General features: G+C 40.9%; 1 long non-coding RNA gene across 1 annotated transcript in view; it reads right to left on the bottom strand.

The window, feature by feature from the left end:
- LOC121009856 (uncharacterized) overlaps positions 1-13,563 on the bottom strand; it is a 55,304-nt gene extending 41,741 nt beyond the window's left edge. Inside the window, exon 1 of the long non-coding RNA XR_005780868.1 lies at positions 13,481-13,563. This is a non-coding gene — a long non-coding RNA (uncharacterized LOC121009856). The remainder of the gene's footprint in view (positions 1-13,480) is intronic.
- Between the last annotated feature and the right edge of the window lie 5,285 nt (positions 13,564-18,848).

Genomic DNA, 18,848 nt, shown 5'->3' with positions numbered 1-18,848 from the left:
TGAGAAACATCTTAGACTGTAGAGCCTCAGGCCCAGGGAAAGGTCTGATGAGATCACCTAAATCACAGATGAGTTAACAGAAGACAAAAGCTATTATCTTCTCAATTTGTGATCAGGGTTTAAGAATCCAAACTACCCTAAACATGTTACACAAGAATGATAAAATGAGAGATACCAGAAGGGACTCTCTTTCAAAATAACATTAAAATTATTCTCACTGGGGTTCTTCATACCGTCAACATCAGAATCATAGGGGAATGCTAGTTGAAATGTAGTTATATTTATTCGTAGTAACCAAAATCTAGAAACAACCCAAATGTCCATTAACTGGTGAATGGATAATCTAAATTGGTATCTCCACACATTGAAATTTTATTCAGCAATCAATACAGTGAGCGATTGATAAGTATAACATGTATGAATCTCAAAAATGTTACAGTAAGGCAAAGAAACCAGACACAAAAGTACATACTGTATGTTTCCACTTACATGAAACTCTAGAAAAGACAAATTTACTCTACAGTGACAGGGCAGGGAGAGAGGGGAGTGGAGAGTGAAGGGGAAATGGCACAAAAATGTGGGAATGTTCTCAACCTTGATTGGAGTGGTGGCAACTCTACTTGTAGGAGCTTATGGGTATATAAATTTGTCCAAACTTATCAAAGTGTACACTTAAAGTGGGAGCATTTTATTTTATGTAAAGTATACCTCAGTAAAATTGATTTATAACTTTTTTAAATGGTTGATTTATTTATTTTGAGAGAGACAGAGATGGTGCAAGTGAGGGAGGGACAGAGAGAGAGGGAGAGAGACAATCCCAAGCAGGTGCCCCGCTGCAGCACAGAGCCTCATGCAGAGCTCAATCCCACAAACTGTGAGATCATGACCTGAGCCAAAACCAAGAGCCTGATGCTTAGCCTACTGAGCCACCCAGGTGCTCCAATAAAATTGATTTAACCATTAAAATTTACAAAATACAGGCTTATTAGAAGCAAAACACCCCAGGAGCAATAAGCAAAAAAACTACTAGTCAAATGTTGGTTTCTAATATCATTGTCCAATTCAAGGAACCAAGGCTGATTCTAGAAAATAGGCATATACAGATGAGCCCTGAGCTACAGAGGGTGCAAGAAAGTAAGGAAGTACTGGAGGGGGGGTAGCCCACAATGATGTAGATGTGTCAAATAGAGAATCAACCAAAGGCACTCCCAATGGCCAAAACTGAAACAATTTGAGCAAGAAAATAAAGTCGTATTGGATAGAACCCGAAGGTATAACGTATATAACCATGTGTCCATATCGAGGGAAAGAAGGGAGGGAGGGAGGGAGGGAGGGAGGGAGGGAGGGAGGAAGGAAGGAAGGAAGGAAGGAAGGAAGGAAGGAAGGAAGGAAGGAAGGAGAAAAGGAAGGAATAAAGAAAAGAAGGAAGGAGGGAGAAGGAGAGGGAGGGAGGAAGGAAGGAAGGAAATAGAAAACACTCTCATAAAGAAAAATTCCAAATAATTTATGTAGATATTCTACCCTCAAGGAGAGGGAACTTAATTCTTCACTCTTTCAGTGTGGGCTGTGCACAGTGACTTCTTTCTAAAGTGTACAAATATGACATCAGCCACATGATCAAGGTCATCATCAAAGTGATAAGTCATGTTGATAGTATACCTACTGATACTACGTGATGAGAACGGCACCTACCCCTGTGGTTTAAAAAAAAAAAAAAAAACCCATAACCACAGTCCATGAGAAATATCAGACAAATCTTAAGTGTGGGATAGTCCATAAAATACCTTACTGGTACTCTTAAAAACTGTGAAGTTATCAAAAACAAGAGAAATCTGAGAAATTGCAGCAGCCAAGGGGACATGACAAGTAAATGTAATATAATATCCTGGATGGAATCCTAGGACAGAAAAAGGCCATTAGCTGAAAAATAAGGTAATTGGAATAAAGTATGGACTTTAGTTAATAAGAATATATTAATATTGGTTAATTAATTGTGACAAATGTAAAATATTAGTAATACAGGAAACTGGGCTTAGGGTATAAGGGAAATCTCTGCACTATCTTTGCAATGTTTCTGTAAATCTAAAACTATTCTAAAATTAAGTTTATTTATTTATTTTTATTACAGCCCTACTCGGGCACCTGGCCATTTCAGTCACTAGAGCATGTGACTCTTGATCTCAGGGTTGTAAGTTCAAGCCCCAAGTTGTGTGTAGTGATTACTTACAAATAAAATCTTAAAGGAGCCCCTGCGTGGCTCAGTAGGTTACGTGTCCGACTCTGGATTTCGATTCAGGTCATGAACTCACAGTTTGTAGGATTGAGCCCCACATCAGGCTCTGGGCTAGCAGTGTGGAGCCTGCTTAGGATTCTCTCTCCCTCTCTCTCTGCCTCCACCTCACTCGTACTCACAATCACTCTCAAAATAAATAAATAAACTTCGATAGATAGACAGGTAAAAATCTTTTAAAAATGTTTCTAGATGGGTAATGGGGATTAAGGAGGGCACTTATCAGGATGAGCACTGAGTGTTGTATGTAAGTGATGTATCACTGAATTCTGCTCCTGAAACCAATATCGCACTGTATTTTAACTAAACTAGAATTTAAATAAAAATTTAAGAAGTAAAAATAAAAAGTAGATTACAGCCCTATTCAATCACAATCTCTGGCCTGTGTTGCCTTCCTTATACTCTGTGCTCAACATACTTGAGTGTATCCAAGAAACCTTAAAGCGGTAGTTCTCAAACCTGGGCTGCTCATTAGAATCAGTTTGGAGGGGCCTCTGGGCTCAGTTGGTTAAGTGTCCAACTCTTTTTTTTTTTTTTTAATGTTTATTTTTGAGAGAGAGAGAGAGAGACAGCAAGCCAGGGAGGGGCAGAGAGAGGGAGACTCAGAATCCCAAGCAGGATCCAGGCTCTGAGCTATCAGCACAGAGCCTGATGCGGAGCTTGAACCCACGAACTGTGAGATCATGACCTGAGCTGAAGTCAGATGCTTAATCGACGGAGCCACCCAGGCCCCGCAAGTATTCAACTCTTGATTTTGGCTCAGCTCATGATCTCACGGTCAGTCATGACATTGAGTCCCATGTGTGGCTCACCCTGAGTGTGGAGCCTGCTTAAGATTCTCTCTCTCTCTCTCTCCTGCTGCCCCTCTCATGTGCTCAAGCTCGCTCTCTCTCACTCTCTCTCTCGCAAAAAAAAAAAAGATCTATATATACATGTTATATTATATATATAATTTCTTTTGTATATATATTTTATATAATTATATATATTATATATTTATATATATAATTTTATATATTTTTTAATGTATATAATCATATAATCACTTAGGAAACTTAAGAAAACAAAACCAAAGCAAACAAAAAAGATAGTTAGACCCCACCCCCAGAAACTGATTCAATTGGCAACAAGAGGGATCAGACATGGGTCTTTTTTAAAGGTCCCCTGGTGATTTAATGTGCAGCCTGAGTTGGGATTCACTGCTTTTCGAATAGTGGATTCCTTCCTTTATTCTCTTTTACCTGAACATCCAATATTTCCTCTTTCCTTTCCCTTAAAACATTTAATCACACCACTTGCCTGCTTGGGAGAAAACAAAAAACAAAAACAAAAACAAAAACCTGTCACGGGCCTGCAAAAGGCAGGAACCACTCCTAAACAGTCATGCCACAGCCCCTGGCCACCAGCGCCTGGCCATCTCCCAACTCTACCTGTGTACATCCCCATATCACCACAAGCACCCAGCCCAGCAAGACTCTGCTCCTTCACAGGACCACAATCCACAGAGAAGCCTCCTCTTTCCCAGTGGAAATTTCCTGCCTCTTCTGCCTGGCAAACTCTTCCTCATCTTTCAAAACCTAGATCAAATGTCCCCTCCTCTCTGAAGCCTTCCCACACATCACCCTAGAACTTAGTCGCTTTCCTCTTCTGTCTTCACACCATACTTTCCTAACACCTGTCTTATCGCCCACTGTGTTGGGTTGCAATTATTTGTTTGGGTGTCTCTGTCCCATCACTGGGACATGAGCCCCCTGAGGGTAGGAATCTGGCACTGCTTGCACTCACACCCCCCATCTTCTCAGCCCAGTGCTGGGCACAGAGTTGTTCCTCAATATTCACACAAATGAGTGAGTGAATAAGTGCACTAGTGAACAAACTCGTTCTAGAGGACTTAGCCTTGTGTTAGGGGACATAAAATCCACCAGCTAAGAGAAGATCTCTCTCTGTATCAGATGGCCCATCTATTTTTGTTCATTTGCTCTGCAAGCGACATTCTGAATGTTTCCTTTATGTGTGTGTTAAGAAGAACTATATACAGTAACTTAATGAACAGGCTCTCATGTACACAAGCCAGTCCAGGATATCAGTGATGCTACTGGGAACATGGAAGGCAAGCAGGCAGGCACCCCAGACTAGAAGCTGCAACCAGCCTGAAAGCAGCAAACACCTTGCATGGAAGAATGCAAGCAGAGGCGGGGTCAGGAGACCAGTACTGTCCTGCCCTCAGCTTATCGCCCCGTAAAGCACACAGGGCAACACTTTTAAATGTCTCTTTTTTTGTGGGAGGAAACTGAGTCTCAAAGAAGTTGGGAATGGGAGCTGGTATCAGGGGCAAACCCCAAAGCAGCCACCAAAAAGGAGAAACAGACTTAAAGCACCTTCTTCTACATTTGTAAAAGTTTCATGAGAACCATAAATCCAGTTCCATAGATCCTCACGCTGCATTTCAAGAAGTAGCAAGTCAATATCCCCAAACTCATTCAGTGGAGGAATAAGGACTGGAATCCAATCTTCCCATGACAAAAGGAAAGATTCTGTGTGATGTAAAGAAGAGGATCTAGGGGCGCCTGGGTGGCGCAGTCGGTTAAGCGTCCGACTTCAGCCAGGTCACGATCTCGCGGTCCGTGAGTTCGAGCCCCGCGTCGGGCTCTGGGCTGATGGCTCAGAGCCTGGAGCCTGTTTCCGACTCTGTGTCTCCCTCTCTCTCTGCCCCTCCCCCGTTCATGCTCTGTCTCTCTCTGTCCCAAAAATAAATAAAAAACGTTGAGAAAAAAAAGTTAAAAAAAAAAAAAAAAGAAGAGGATCTAGGACCACAAACTATGTGAGGATTGGATAAGAGTTATAGACCCTCTTGCCAGGAAAAAATTCAGTGCTCAAGATTCTGCATAAAAGCCAGAGCCTAAAAAGCTCTCTGAAATAAGCAGGGACTCTCCATGAGTCAATGGATCCTGGGTAAGAACCCCTCGGCTAGATGGTCCTAGAGCTCCTCCATGTTATGACATTCCCTAAATTACCCTTTCTTAAACAAAAGCGCTTAGTGCAGGCTGCAACATAGTAACTTCTCAATAAATGAAAGCTATTAATTATAATGATGTGAAAATAAATGCGAAATTAGTCTCTTTCGATTGCAAGGAATGGAAACTCAACTAAAACTAGTTTAAACAACACGGGGGTTATTGGGAACATCAGCTTTAGGTGCAGCTGGATCTAGGTGCGCAGATGAACTCCTCTAGATTCTCTAACTTCTTGGTTCATCTTTCCAGGATCTTGTTGTATTCTCAGCCATGCTCTCTCCGTGTTGGGGCAAGATGGCTGCCAGCCGCTCCAGATTCACACCTTATACTTTCAGTAACTCCTGCGCAAGTTTCCCAATAGTTACAGAGGAAACTCAGGATGGTCTTAGGTGGATCACTTCAAGTCACCTGCCCATCCTTGAACCGTTCTCTAGGCCTGAGGGACAGCATATCCTAATGGCCTTGTTTCAGTTTCAAGCCCACAGTGAGATCTAGAGGTGGTGAGGCCAACCACCCAAACCGCACACACTGGGAGTGGGGAAGGGTTGGCTCCCCAAGAAAAATCAATGTGCCATTACCAAAGGAAATAGACAAGGGACCCCGAATGGGCAGAATCAATCTGTGTCCAACACAGTCATAATAAACAGCAATCATAGCTAGTGGGTTGTTGCTGTCTGGTCTGGAAGCTGATGCTTATTCAATGCTGCTCTTAAAGCCTTGTACATCAGACAAAGCAAAATAAGATGGAGAAGCTAGAAGGCACGGGAAGCCCATGGACCCCTTCATCCCAGTGACAGCCCTGTTTGCTCATTTCAACTGCTCTCCTTTGGAGATAGCAGCTCCCAGTAATAGACACTCTCTATCTCCCGCAGTCTTGTTTCTGCCAGTCAACAGCCACTGTTAAAGGGAGAAGAGAAAAACTTCCTGTCTCCTGACAGGCCTCCTGCTCAGGTGTATTCTTGTTCCTTTACCTAACCCTGAAGGCTATCTTTATTTTCTCCCTTACTGAGTGGTTTGGTGACTGTCTACTTTAATCATTATAGAGATTTAGAAATTTGCTGCAGGGAATACTGCAATCCTTACAGAACCAGGATATCTGAAGTGTTTTTTCTATTAATGACCTCGGCCCTGAAAAGGAATCTGAGCACCAGTGATAGATTGCCACCCTTCAGGCCTTGGGAACAGGGACTAGCCTCTCCACCCCCTTGTCCTCCATTAGCAGCTGGCCCCAAGACATCACTGGGTCTGGTTGAGACGAAGTAAAGGGCTTTCAACTCTGTTTCCTGCATCTAGTCTGCTCTGAGCCACAGCCCAGCTCAAGTGAGGCCCCTTTTCCTGCAGTAACCAAACACCCCCTGAGAAGCCCCAGAAGAAACGATCAGCCTGCAGCCTTGAAGATATGGTTGTGTAGTTTCATCTGAGGAGAGGGCTCAGCTCTTTCCAGGGTAGTTTGGGATGGGAGGGAAGAACGTTGAGTGTAATGAGAACAAAACGGTAAGAAAACTAAGTTGTTATCTAGGCAACCAAAGTCCACTTCTTTTCTAAGAACAAGGAAGAGAGTCAAGTGGTGATCTCAACACTAAAATCTGCTTGTCCCCTACTCAAAAGCCTTGTCTGGCTCCCTATTTCCTTCTATATACAAAACAACCTCCAGAATGTGCCTTGCAGGTCCTGTATGCTCTGTCCCCTACTTAACTTTTCCAGTCTCAATTCTCTGTGCTGATTCATCCCTCCACTTTTCTCCAACATGTCTTAGAGAGTGGATCTTGCTCTCTTGCCAGAAAGCTTACAAGCTGTTCTCTCTTCCTAATGTGTTTCTCTACTTGGTTACTGCATTAGTTTCCTTTTGCCACTAACAAATAAATACACACTTTGTGGCTTAAAACAAGACACTGTCTTTTCTTACAGTTCTGGAGGCCAGAAGCCCCAGCTGGTTTCACTGGACTGAATTGGCAGGGCCATGCTCCCTCCAGAGGCTATAAGGGAGAATCTATTTGGTTGCCTTTCCCAGCTTCTAGAGCTATATTCCTTGCATTCCTTGGCCCCTGGTCACTTCTTCCATCTCCGAAATAGCATAGCATTTTGCCTTGTTGCTCCAATAGCCTTCTTCTTCTGTCTGATCTCCCCGTGCCTCCTTCTTATAAGGACACTTGTGCTTGCATCTAGGGCCCATCTAGATAATCCAGGAAAATCTCCTCAATTCAAAATCCTTATCTTAATCACATCCGCAAGCCCCTTTTGCCACATAAGGTAACATCCTCAGGTTCCAGGAGGTTAGGACCTGGATATCTCATGTGGGTTCATTACCAGCCTTCCACATTCACTTCCTACACATCTATCAGGAGTCACCTGGGATGTCAGCTGGTTGCTCCGGGATGCCCTCACTGCTCTCTTCTCCCCTCAGCTCAAGGTTATATGTCCTCGCCTCCCCTGCACACTGAGCACACTACAGTATGTGACACTGTCACTGGTCTGCTCCCTAATTAAACTCATCTCTTTGGAGGCAGGGAGCAGATCTGAGGCACAGAAAGATGTGTCACTTATGGAAGGGCATGTGAATCAAGAAGTTGGGGGGAAATGAAGCTATAGAACAATAGGTACAATGCGGGCACTGGTTAAAGAGTAGTACCTCTTGCGCGCCTGGGGAGATGCAACCCAACTTGCATCGGTGGTTACCTCTTGAGAGAGGGGCAGGATTGAAGACGGAGACTTCACCAATCCTGGGTTGCCTGCGCTTTTGTCGTGAGAAGGTGTTCACGAAACACCTGAGAACTTGAACAGTGACATATTTGAGATCCTGTCACATTTCCCAGCTTTCTGCTTGGACAAACAGTTGTTTTGTGTGTGTGCGCAGTGCCAAACAGGCCCCAGTTTGAAAATGTTTGCAAGAAGACCACTAAGTCTTAAGGCCTCATTATTCAGTCTTCTGCCAAAAGCCAAAACGCCATCCCAAGATTTCAAGTCCTGCCGGGCACTTTCTGCTGAGAGGATCCATTTAGGGTAGGACATGCTCCAAAAAACCCAGTCTCTAGTGAGTGAGGGAGCCAACTGGCCCACACCATGCAGCCAGGAGCGACCGCTATTGCTTCAGGATGCCTCGCGGGGCTGAGATGACACTCATCCATCCCTGCCAGAGCAGGGAAGGGGGTCCGCAGCCACCTTATTCAATAGCAGATGTTACCAACCAGCCAGCAAACAGCAGAGGTCACCAGGACTGAGCCAAGCTAATTGTTCTGATTAAAATATTACGTTCTGGGGCGCCTGGGTGGCTCAGCTGGTTTAACATCCAACTTCAGCTAAGGTGATGATCTCACAGTTTGTTGGTTCGAGCCCTGCATCAGGGCTCTGTGCTGGCAGTGGGAGGCCTGCTTGGGAGTCTCTCTCTGTCCCTCTCTCTCTGCCCCTGCCCAACTTGTATACACTCTCTCCCAAAATAAATACATAAACTTAAAAATAAAAATAAAAATAAAATATCACTTACTACAGAAATGCTGACTCAAGTCAGCCAAAATTTGCCCCTAGCACACCATCCAAAGAAGCAAGGAGATGCCCAAAGAAACCCACATGTGGACACAAGAAATATCTGTAAGCAGTCATGGAAAGAGAAAGGTAAAAGACACAAGGTAATAAAGACACCACTAAAAACAATTTCTGATAAGCAAGGGCAAGAGACAGGCAAGGAGAAAATATTTGCCACACATGTAACAAAGGATTATTATGTAAATATACATATTTTAAAATTTTCTCACAAATGAATAAGAAAAAGGCAAGCAGACCAAATAAAAACTGGGCAAAAGATAGGACAAGTAATTCCTAGATAGAAAACGGTGTTCACATGATCCATCAATTCATGAAAGAATGTTCAAATTCAGTAAATGATCAGGAAAATGCAAATGTTATTCTTATGTTCTATTTGTAGAAGGGCAAACTGTTAACAGTTTTGTGAAAATTTTGGGTGTATGTAAGAAACTTTAAAATGCACATATCCCTCCATGTCGCTGAGTATCAACCCTAGGGAAAAACTCACATACCTGGGAAAAATGAGAAATGGATTTTTGTTGCAACACTGTTTGTTATTGTGAAAATCTGGAAATAGCCTAATGGTGCAGTCACAGATGAATTGCTAAATAGAGTATAAAACATTCATACTGGGAAACACTAGGTAAGAGTTTAAAAGAATAACACACATCTTTATATACTGACATTAAAAGACCTCTAAGATACCCTATAAATTTTTAAAATGATATTAAGGAATTATGCTTACAAATTATTTCTAGATATCTGTATTATAATAGTTAGGAAAAGTATAATCCAAATTGCTAATAGTAATGATAACACTGGCTGTCTCCAAACTATCTTCCCCAATATAATTTATGTAAATATGCACATAGGAAAAGAAATTAGAACTATTAGCTGATTGTATTAGTTTAAAATCAATATGTAGCTATAACAATAGCAAAAAACAAAGAAAAGAAGAGAGAAAAGAGAAGAAAAGAGAAGAGAAGAGAAGAGAAGAGAAGAGAAGAGAAGAGAAGAAAAGAAAAGAAAAGAAAAGAAAAGAAAAGAAAAGAAAAGAAAAGAAAAGAAAAGAAAAGAAAAGAAACCTTTATTCAGATTAACAGAATAGGTCCTTGGAATTTTTTAGGGATATTGGCTGATGACTTTTGAGAATATCCTAATTTGCAAATTCCATCCTTATTCATTCTACATCACTTCTATTACTACATGTATGCATTTAATTTATTCTATTTTTCTACGAATTACTAAAAGAACAGTAATAAAATATCCCAGTATGATTGTGGATTTTTCCATTTATCACTTGAGTTATGTCATTTTTTGTTTTCTATATATTAAAGCTTTTTTAATAGAGGCATACACATATTAGACTGTTGAGTATTCCTGAAAAACTGACAATTTAATTAATGTAAAATATCCTTCTTTATCTCTGTTAATACTCTTCTGTCTTGACATCTACTTTGTCTAATATTTACATAGCCACATCTGCTTTCTTAAACTTAATGTTAACCTGGTGTATCTTCGCTCATCCTTTGGCCTTCAATCTGTCTTTATATTTAAAATCTTTCACAAATGGCATATAGTTAGGTCTTACATATTTATCTAATCTGACAACTCTGCTGTGGACTTGACGCATCTTGTTCATTTACACTTAATGCAATTGTTGGTAAGGTTATGCTTAAGTCCATCATTTTGCTAGTTGTTTTCCATTTACTCCATTTATTTCATCTGTTCCTTTTTTCCTCTTTTCTTCGATTAATTTGGGTAAATTGGGTACTTTTTGGTATTGCAAAGAGTCTTTTATTTGACTTTTGAGCTGTATCACTCTCATATATTTTTAGTAATTTCTACAGAATAGCACTGTTTAATAGAAATACAATGTAGGGGTACCTGGGTGGCTCAGTTGGTTAAGTGTCTGACTCTTGATTTCAGCTCAGCTTCATGATTTCATGGTTCATGGGATAGAGCCCCCTGTGGGGCTCTGCACTGACAGCACAGAGCCTGCTTGAGATTCTCTCTCTCCCTCTCTCTCTCTCTGCCCCTCCCCCACTCATGCAGGCACACACACTCTCTCTCAAAAAAAAATAATAAACTTGAAAAATATAATGTAAGCCATACATGTAATACTTACAGAATATCTCAATTTTCTAGTTGTCACATTAAAAAAAATTTTAAAGCTGAAATTAACAATATATTTTATTTAATCCAATGTCCCCAAAATATTGTCACTTAAACATGTAATAACTAAAAATATTGAGGGGCACCTGGATGGTTCAGTTGGTTAGGCAGCCAACTTTGGCTCAAGTCATGATCTCACTGTTTTTGGGTTGGAGCCCCACAATGGGCTCTGTGCTGACAGCTCAGAGCCTGGAGTCTGCTTCTGATTCTGTGTCTCCCTCTCTCTGCTCCTCCCCCACTTGTGCTCTGTCTCTGTCTCTGTCTCTCTCTCAAAAATAAATGAACATTTAAAAAATTTTAAAAAATATTCATACAGTTTTCGTTCTAAAATTACATTCACATTAAGTCTTTGAAATCTGATGTGAATTTTATCCCTATACCATATCACAACAGTGAAAGTGAAAGGTAGTTCTACAAGAGCAATAAAATGGTATTTCATAGAAGACTATGTATGCCACTTCAGTTTTTCGTTCAAATTTTAATAATTAAAATTACAAATTCATTTCCTCAGCTTCACTAACCATATTTCAAGTGCTTAGTAGCCACATGTGGCTGGTAGGTACTGTATTGAACAGAACAGCTCTAGAGTTTATTCCATGTATTAATGTATTACAGTCTAGCCTAAAATAATACTCTAGAACTCCATTAACAATGGAGTACTACTGATAGCCTAATTCCGCTTATCCCTGCCCACCCTTTGTGCCAATATTCACCTATCTTTTTCTCTCACCTGTATTACAGACCTCACGACACATGGCTGTAACATTCGCTTCAGTCGGTAGTCTTTTAAAGCTCAGCTACATATTTAGTATGCATTAAAATTTTTTCCTAAAAATTGGATTTTCAGTTTCCCTTCATATCTATTCATATTTATTTACCCTTTCCCACACTCTTCAGTATTTACTGTAGACCTGAGTTCCCATCTTGTATCATTTCCCTTCAGCTTGAAGAACTTTCTTTAGCATTTCTTACAGCGAGGTTCTGCTGGCAACAAATTCATCCAGCTTTCCCTCACTTGAAAATGTCTTCATTTTGCCTTCATTTTTAAAGTATATTTACTCAGGATACAGGATTCTATATTGAGAGTTGTTGTTTTTATTTCAGCCCTTTAAAGATACCATTCCAGCATCTTCTGGTCTCCACTGCTTCTGAGAAGGAATCAGCTTTAATTCTTGCACTGTTCCCATGTGTCTAATGCACATGTATTTTTTCTTTGATCTCAATATTTCCTCTTTAACATTCATTTTTGTCAATTTGACTATAATGTCTTAGGAAAATGTTGTTGTTGTTTTAATTTATCCTACATGTTCTCTGAGTAGTTCTGTTAAATTATCTTTTTTTTTTTTTTTTTTTTGGTAATTCTCTTGTTGCCTCAGTTTACATGAAGATTTTATTACCAATATAGCGTTTTTTCAATTCAAGGGTTTCCATCATGTTCTTTTTTTATAGGTCCCATTTTATTCATTTGTTAAAATGATTCATTTCTACAGATTTTTAATAGACTCATTTTTTAAACATTTGTACTAGATCATTATTTTTAAGTTGTTACCTGAAAATTATATCTGAGTTGCCTCCCTTTGAGTAATTAACCACACTTTTCTATCTTTTGCAGGTCCTCTAATTTTCTATTGTATGTTAAACACTGTTTCTAGGAATGGCTCCTCCCTCTAAAGTTAAGTCCCTTTACATTTCTTTGCCTCCAGGGCTCTTTGATAGTTTGAAAGAAAAGTATGACTGTGGCACGTGGGTGGCTTAGTTAGTTAAGCATCTAACTTCAGCTCAGATCTCACTATTCATGGGTTCAAGCTCCATGATGGTCTCTGTTCAAGGGGTAGAGCCCTGCATCTGGCTCTGTGCTGACAACTCAGAGCCTGGAGCCTGCTTCCGATTCTGTGTCGTTCTCTCTCTCTGCCCCTTCCCCATTCATGCTGTCTCTCTCTCAAAAATAAATACACATTAAAAAGAAAAGAAAAGTATGACTGTATTGCTCTTGTTTGCCTAGTGACTTGTGGTTTTGTTGTTGAGTTGAGGGTCTCTCACATTTTCCTATATCCCAGCCAAGGATGCAACACCTCATTTAGGTTTTGTTACGTAACAAACCTTCCCCAAAACTAGTAGATTAAAACAACACCCGTGCTTAGTTCACATGTCTATGGGCTGGCAATTAGGTCTGAGCTCAGCTGGGTGGTTTTTCTGGACTTGGCTAGGCTCTCAAGCATCTGTAGCCAGGTACTGGGCAGTTTGGAGGATTCACTTCAGAGTGCTGAGTATAAGCTGCACAATGTGGGCACCTCGGTGACCCATATCTCATCCCCAGCAGGCAAGCTCGAGTTCTCATGACAGCAAAACAGCAAACCTAGCCAAAGCATGAAGGTCTTAAGGATATGCTCAACACTGGCACACTGTCATATTTGCCACATACTACTGGCCAAACAAGTTGTAAGACCAACCCAAATTCAAGAGATGGTAATAGAAACTTTACCTCCTGATGGAAGGAGCTGCAAAGCCACAGCAATGGCATGGGTCATGAAAGAGTTGAGGATTGCAGCTTTTTTTTTCTTTTGCAATCTACAAAAAATGTAACAATTTGTTTTTTTTTAAAAATGTTTTTCGGTTTTAATTAAGCACTCAAATTACCTTTTCCAAAAGAACAACAGAATCTACTTTTTAATGTTTCTCAGAAAAGAAAATAATGAATCACGGACTGCAATCAATCAAAATTGAGAATGTTCAACCCATGAATACCAACAATGTGGGGTAATCATATAATGACTTCAGGGAGGGAGAGGCAGGTTTTATTCTACTGTAACCCCATGAGTCTCCACTTGAAACAGTGTTTTGATTTGGAAAGGGATATCATAAAAATAGCACTGTCAACCTGGGGTATTTAGTGAAGAAATCAGTTCAAACCAGGAATCAAAATAAGACAGATGGCTAAAGAAATCAGAGCTCTTTTTCTTGGAGAAGAAAATCTTCAATAAATACAAACTGGTCGGCTTCAAATATCTATAGATTTGTTTGGTTTAATCATTATTTTTTGAATCAGAAATAAAAAACTATTTTCTTTCCTAAATAATTTTTGTGTTATAATTCATATACCATAAAATTGACCATTTTAAAGTATACAATTGAATGGTTTTTATGATATTCAAAAGGTTGTATGACTATCACCACTATCTAAACCCAGAACATTTTAACCATCCCAAAAAGAAACCCTGTGCCCACTAGCAGTCACGCCCCATTCCTCCCGCATCACAACCCTTGGAAATCACTAATCTACTTTCTGTCTCCATGACTTGCCTATTATGGGCATTTCATATAAATGGAATCATATAGGGGTGCCTGGGTGGCTCAGTCAGTTAAGCGTCTGACTTCAGCTGAGGTCATGACCTCACAGTGTATGGGTTCAAGCCCCTTATTGGGCTCTGTGCTGACAGCATGGAGCCTGCCTGGGATTCTGTGTCTCCTGGCCTCTCTCTTTGCCCCTCCCCTGCTCACACTCTGTCTCTCAAAAATAAATAATCATTTTAAAAAAATTAAATGGAATCATATAATATATGGTCTTTCGTGCTAGCTTCTGTCACTCAGCATGATCTCTTCAGTATTCATCCATTCTGTGGTGTGTACCACTATTTCGTTCTTTTATATGGCTGAATAAAATTCCATTGTATGAACAGATCATATTTTTTAACCATTTATCAGTTGGTGAATACTTGCAATATTTCCAGATTCTGGCTATTATGAATAATGCTGCCATGAACACTCACTAATATATTTTTTTTTTTAGACATAAGATTTCAATTTTCCTGGGTATATACCTAGGATTGTTGGGTCATTTTGGTTTACCTTTGAAGGCAATGCCAGTTCAAAGAGCAAAGAATTCTCCACCAAAGTAACTATGTTCAAAATGGAATGAGTTTCACTGAACACAATAAGCCACCTATCCCTGTGGTGGTTGAAGGCGAAACCAGATGAGATTCTTGGTAGGCTATATGGAATGTTAGACTAGCAAGAAACAGAAGTATAGGGACTAGGAGCAAATATTCCAGAGCTTAACTACTTGAGGTCAAATGTCACTTCTGCTCCTTGCCAGCTGTGTGACTTTAGGCAAACCACATAATCTGGTTTAGCTTCTGAATTTCCTCATATTTAAAATAAAAGCATATGACTCCCTGGGATTACATTACATGCTATACACAAAGCTCCTGACACAAGGCCTGGCAGAGAGTTAAGTGCTCAAACAACACAAGCTACTATTATTACTGTGATCATCATGAGACTTGAGTTTTAGAAATCTTGTTTTAAAATACAAACTCAGGGACGCCTGGGTGGCTCAGTCGGTTAAGCGTCTGACTTTGGCTCAAGTCATGATCTTAGGGTTTCTGAATTCAAGCCCCGCGCTGGGCTCTGCGCTGACAGCTCAGAGCCTAGAGCCTGCTTCTGATTCTGGGTCGCCCTCTGTCTCTACCCCTCCTACACTTGCACTCTATCTCTCTCTCTTAAAAATAAACATTAGAAATAATTTAAAAATAAAATAAAATACAAACAATATCGCTTTATCATTTTACTCTTCCACTTACTCACAATCTTTCCATTTATCAGTTCCTCAATGTTTTTCTCTCCAAATAGTTTTGCCAGAAATAAATACATTAAAAATAACCTGGAAAATAACACAAACTCTATACCATTCCATAGAGAATTTGTTTGTTTCATATTTAAAGAAGGGAATTAAAAGATAAAGTTATAGGAGCACCTGGGTGGCTCAGTCAGTTAAGCATCCGACCCTTGATTTCAGCTCAGGTCATGATCTCACAGTTTGTGGGATGGAGCCCCACTCTGGGCTCTGCACTGACAGTGTGGAGCCTGCTTGGGATTCTCTCTCTCTTTCTCTCTCTCTCTCTCAAAATAAATAAATAAACTTTAAATAAAATATGAGTTTATAGCCAGAGTCTAACTCCTTGAGAAATCCAGTCTCCTTTAGGTCAATGAGGCCATCATTGGGCCAGATGACCTTCTACATGTTCCTTCCGGCTTTTCCAAGAAGGAGCTCAGAAAGCTCAAGACTGCCCAAGGATTCAAAAGCAGTAAAGCCAGAGTTAAACACAGTTAACAAAATAGGGTGGAGCAGGGACCTCAAACCTGGGTCCAGAACTCTGCTGAGTGTGTTAACAAGTCAATAGTTCATCAAATGAATTAATGAGGTTGTTGAAATAATGCCAACATTCCTTCTTTAACAAAACATATATGTATGTATGCACACATACATATTAGTGTATACTGTTTACAATATAGCAGGCACCAATCCTGAGCACTTTACATGTGTCACTTGGCTCAAACCTCCTAACAGTCCTATGAAGAGGTACTCTTGTTATTATCATGTCCATTGTACACATGGGTAAATGGAGGCACAGAAAGATGAGTACCTAAGATGATCTAGCTGATAAGTGGCATAGAGCCCATGCTGTCACCCACTGTGCTATGCTACTACTGGCATCGAGAGAGGAAAACTGACAGTAGGGTAATTTCCCTACCTATTAAACGTCTACTTCCCCCCAGATGCTCTCCTTGCCAGGTGCAAAATCTCCTGTGACCAGAAGAGAGGTCCCACGTCCTAGACATCACTGATGGAGTCTGAGTCCAAAGCAGGAAGTTCCACGGTATTCTCAGACCTAAAGCCACAGGAGTGAGGAAAGCATCCTTTTGTAAGAAGCCCAGGATGCTCTCCCCATTATGGGTGTATCAGCTGCCCCTGTTCTTGGCCAATACTCCACTTCACAGAGAGGGCTCCTCCTCTCTCCACTTCCTGCTGCTAGTTCACCTCGGCAGACTTCTGGTGTCTTCAACCCAATAACTCTGAGCTCATTCTGTCTACCCAGAGGCTGGCTGCCCTTGACCTGCATTCTGCCTCCAGCCACAAGCAGCAAGGCCCTGCACCCCACAGATGAGTAATAATGGCTCAGCCTCTTCTTTCCGGATGCTCTGGGGCTGGAGCTGCGTCCTCCTGTGCCCCTTTCAGCTCATACGACACATCAACCTTTGCTTTGGCCTCCAGTCGACATGCAAATGAGCCAGGTCCTCACTCTAGTGGGCAGCGGGCTTGAGAATTCTCTCAGAAAAATATGTGCTTTGCAGCATCACATAATTCAATTCGCCTCCACCCATTGCAGAGATACTCTTAAGCTCAAAGAACCAAATGTCATCTTGGAAGAAAGCATTTGAAACTGCCCACATTCAGCATCATTAGGTTATTTCTAAACATTTCCAAAGCTATGTTTGCATATTTTACTTCTATGTGACTGAGTTAACTCATACTCCAAATCCACTTTATGGTTTAAAAGAACCAGGGTGCCTGGATGGCTCAGTCAGTTAAGTGTGCAACTCTTGATTTTGGCTCAGGTCATGATCCCATGGTTCCTGGGATCAAGTCCAACATTAGGCTCTACACTCGCAGCTTGGGAGTCTCTCTGTCCTTCTCTCTCTGCCCCTCCTCCACTTTCTCGCTTGCTCTCTCACTCTCTCTCTCTCTATCTCTCAAAATAAGTGAATATACTTCGGGGGAAAAAAAAAAAGAATGACAGTAAGACATTTTGAATTATTTACATCAGTGGCTCTCAAAATTTAGTGTAAGATACACAATCAGGACAGCAGCAAAAATGAGGCTGTTATTACAGTCTTTCAAAACCTGAATCTTCAAGAAGGAACATTTACTGATGTCCACTACCCCACCTGTCACCTGCTCCCCATTTATTCTGATTCAGGTGGCCTAGTGCTTTGAGAAATACTGCAACAGAGTAAGCAAAGGAGTCTGTGAACAGGATTCAGGGGTCTACAAACTTGGGATAGGAAAAAAGCTTTACATCCTTGTTTTCAGTATCTTCTCACTAAAATTTAGCGTCTCCTTCAATAAGGAACACGGGCAACAGACCAGAGCTGTATTAACAGTGCCTGTGAGTTTGTCACCAGAACAAGTCACAGATATTTTTATATCACCAGGCTTTGCAGGCATGTCAAAATATCTTTTACGGTTCTTCAAAATTATAGTTGTTATGAGACTTGCTGCTATATCTCATCAGTATATATTTTTAAAAGCACATTGCAAATTGTGTTTTATTTAGTATTTTGATCATTGTAATTTAATAGAATTGGCTGCCTTGGTAATCCAACATATATTTTTATGCATTTAAAAACGTTATTCAGAAGAGAGGTCTACAGGTTTCACCAAGGCTTTCTTGCTTTAAAAAAAAAAATTATGGGGTGGGGGGGGAGTGGGGAGGGCAGGGGGGGAGGGCGGGTGGCTCAGTCAGTTAAGTGTCAGACTTCAGCTCAGGTAATTATCTTGCAGTTGGTGAATTCAAGCCCCATGTCGGGCTCTGTGCTGACAGCTCAGAATATGGAACCTGCCATGAATTCTGTATCTCTCTCTCTCTCTCTCTCTCTCTCTCTCTCTCTCTCTCTCTCTCTGTTCCTCCTCTGCCCCCCACCCCCCTGCTCATGCTCACTCTCTCTCTTTCTCAAAAATACAGAAACATTTAGAAAAAAAAATTTTTAATGAAAAGTTTAGGAACCTCTACTCTCAGACCTCCCCCTCACCATCTAGATGTTTATAGAAGTTGGAGGATGATAGTCACCTGACTCAAGAGAAGCCAGTCCATTGGCTGGGTTGAGCCAATCAGGTTCTCCCTCTTGACTTAATTGGCAGCCCCGTTGTCAGTGGAGGAGACTCTGGGGCTAAGAGGTGTGTAGAACCAGACCTGCAGTGAGCTCCACTGAAAGCCACAGGGAGAAGTGAAGAGACTGAGAGAGCTGCCCCCCAGAAAGAATCCAGCAGGCACAGAAAGGGAGGCAGACAT

The sequence above is a fragment of the Herpailurus yagouaroundi genome, unplaced genomic scaffold, assembly GCF_014898765.1.
Source record: "Herpailurus yagouaroundi ecotype Mexico unplaced genomic scaffold, PumYag 190, whole genome shotgun sequence".
Classification (NCBI taxonomy): Eukaryota; Metazoa; Chordata; class Mammalia; order Carnivora; family Felidae; genus Herpailurus; species Herpailurus yagouaroundi.
The sequence above is the reverse complement of the archived record's forward strand: the minus strand, read 5'-3'. Positions and strand labels throughout refer to the sequence as shown.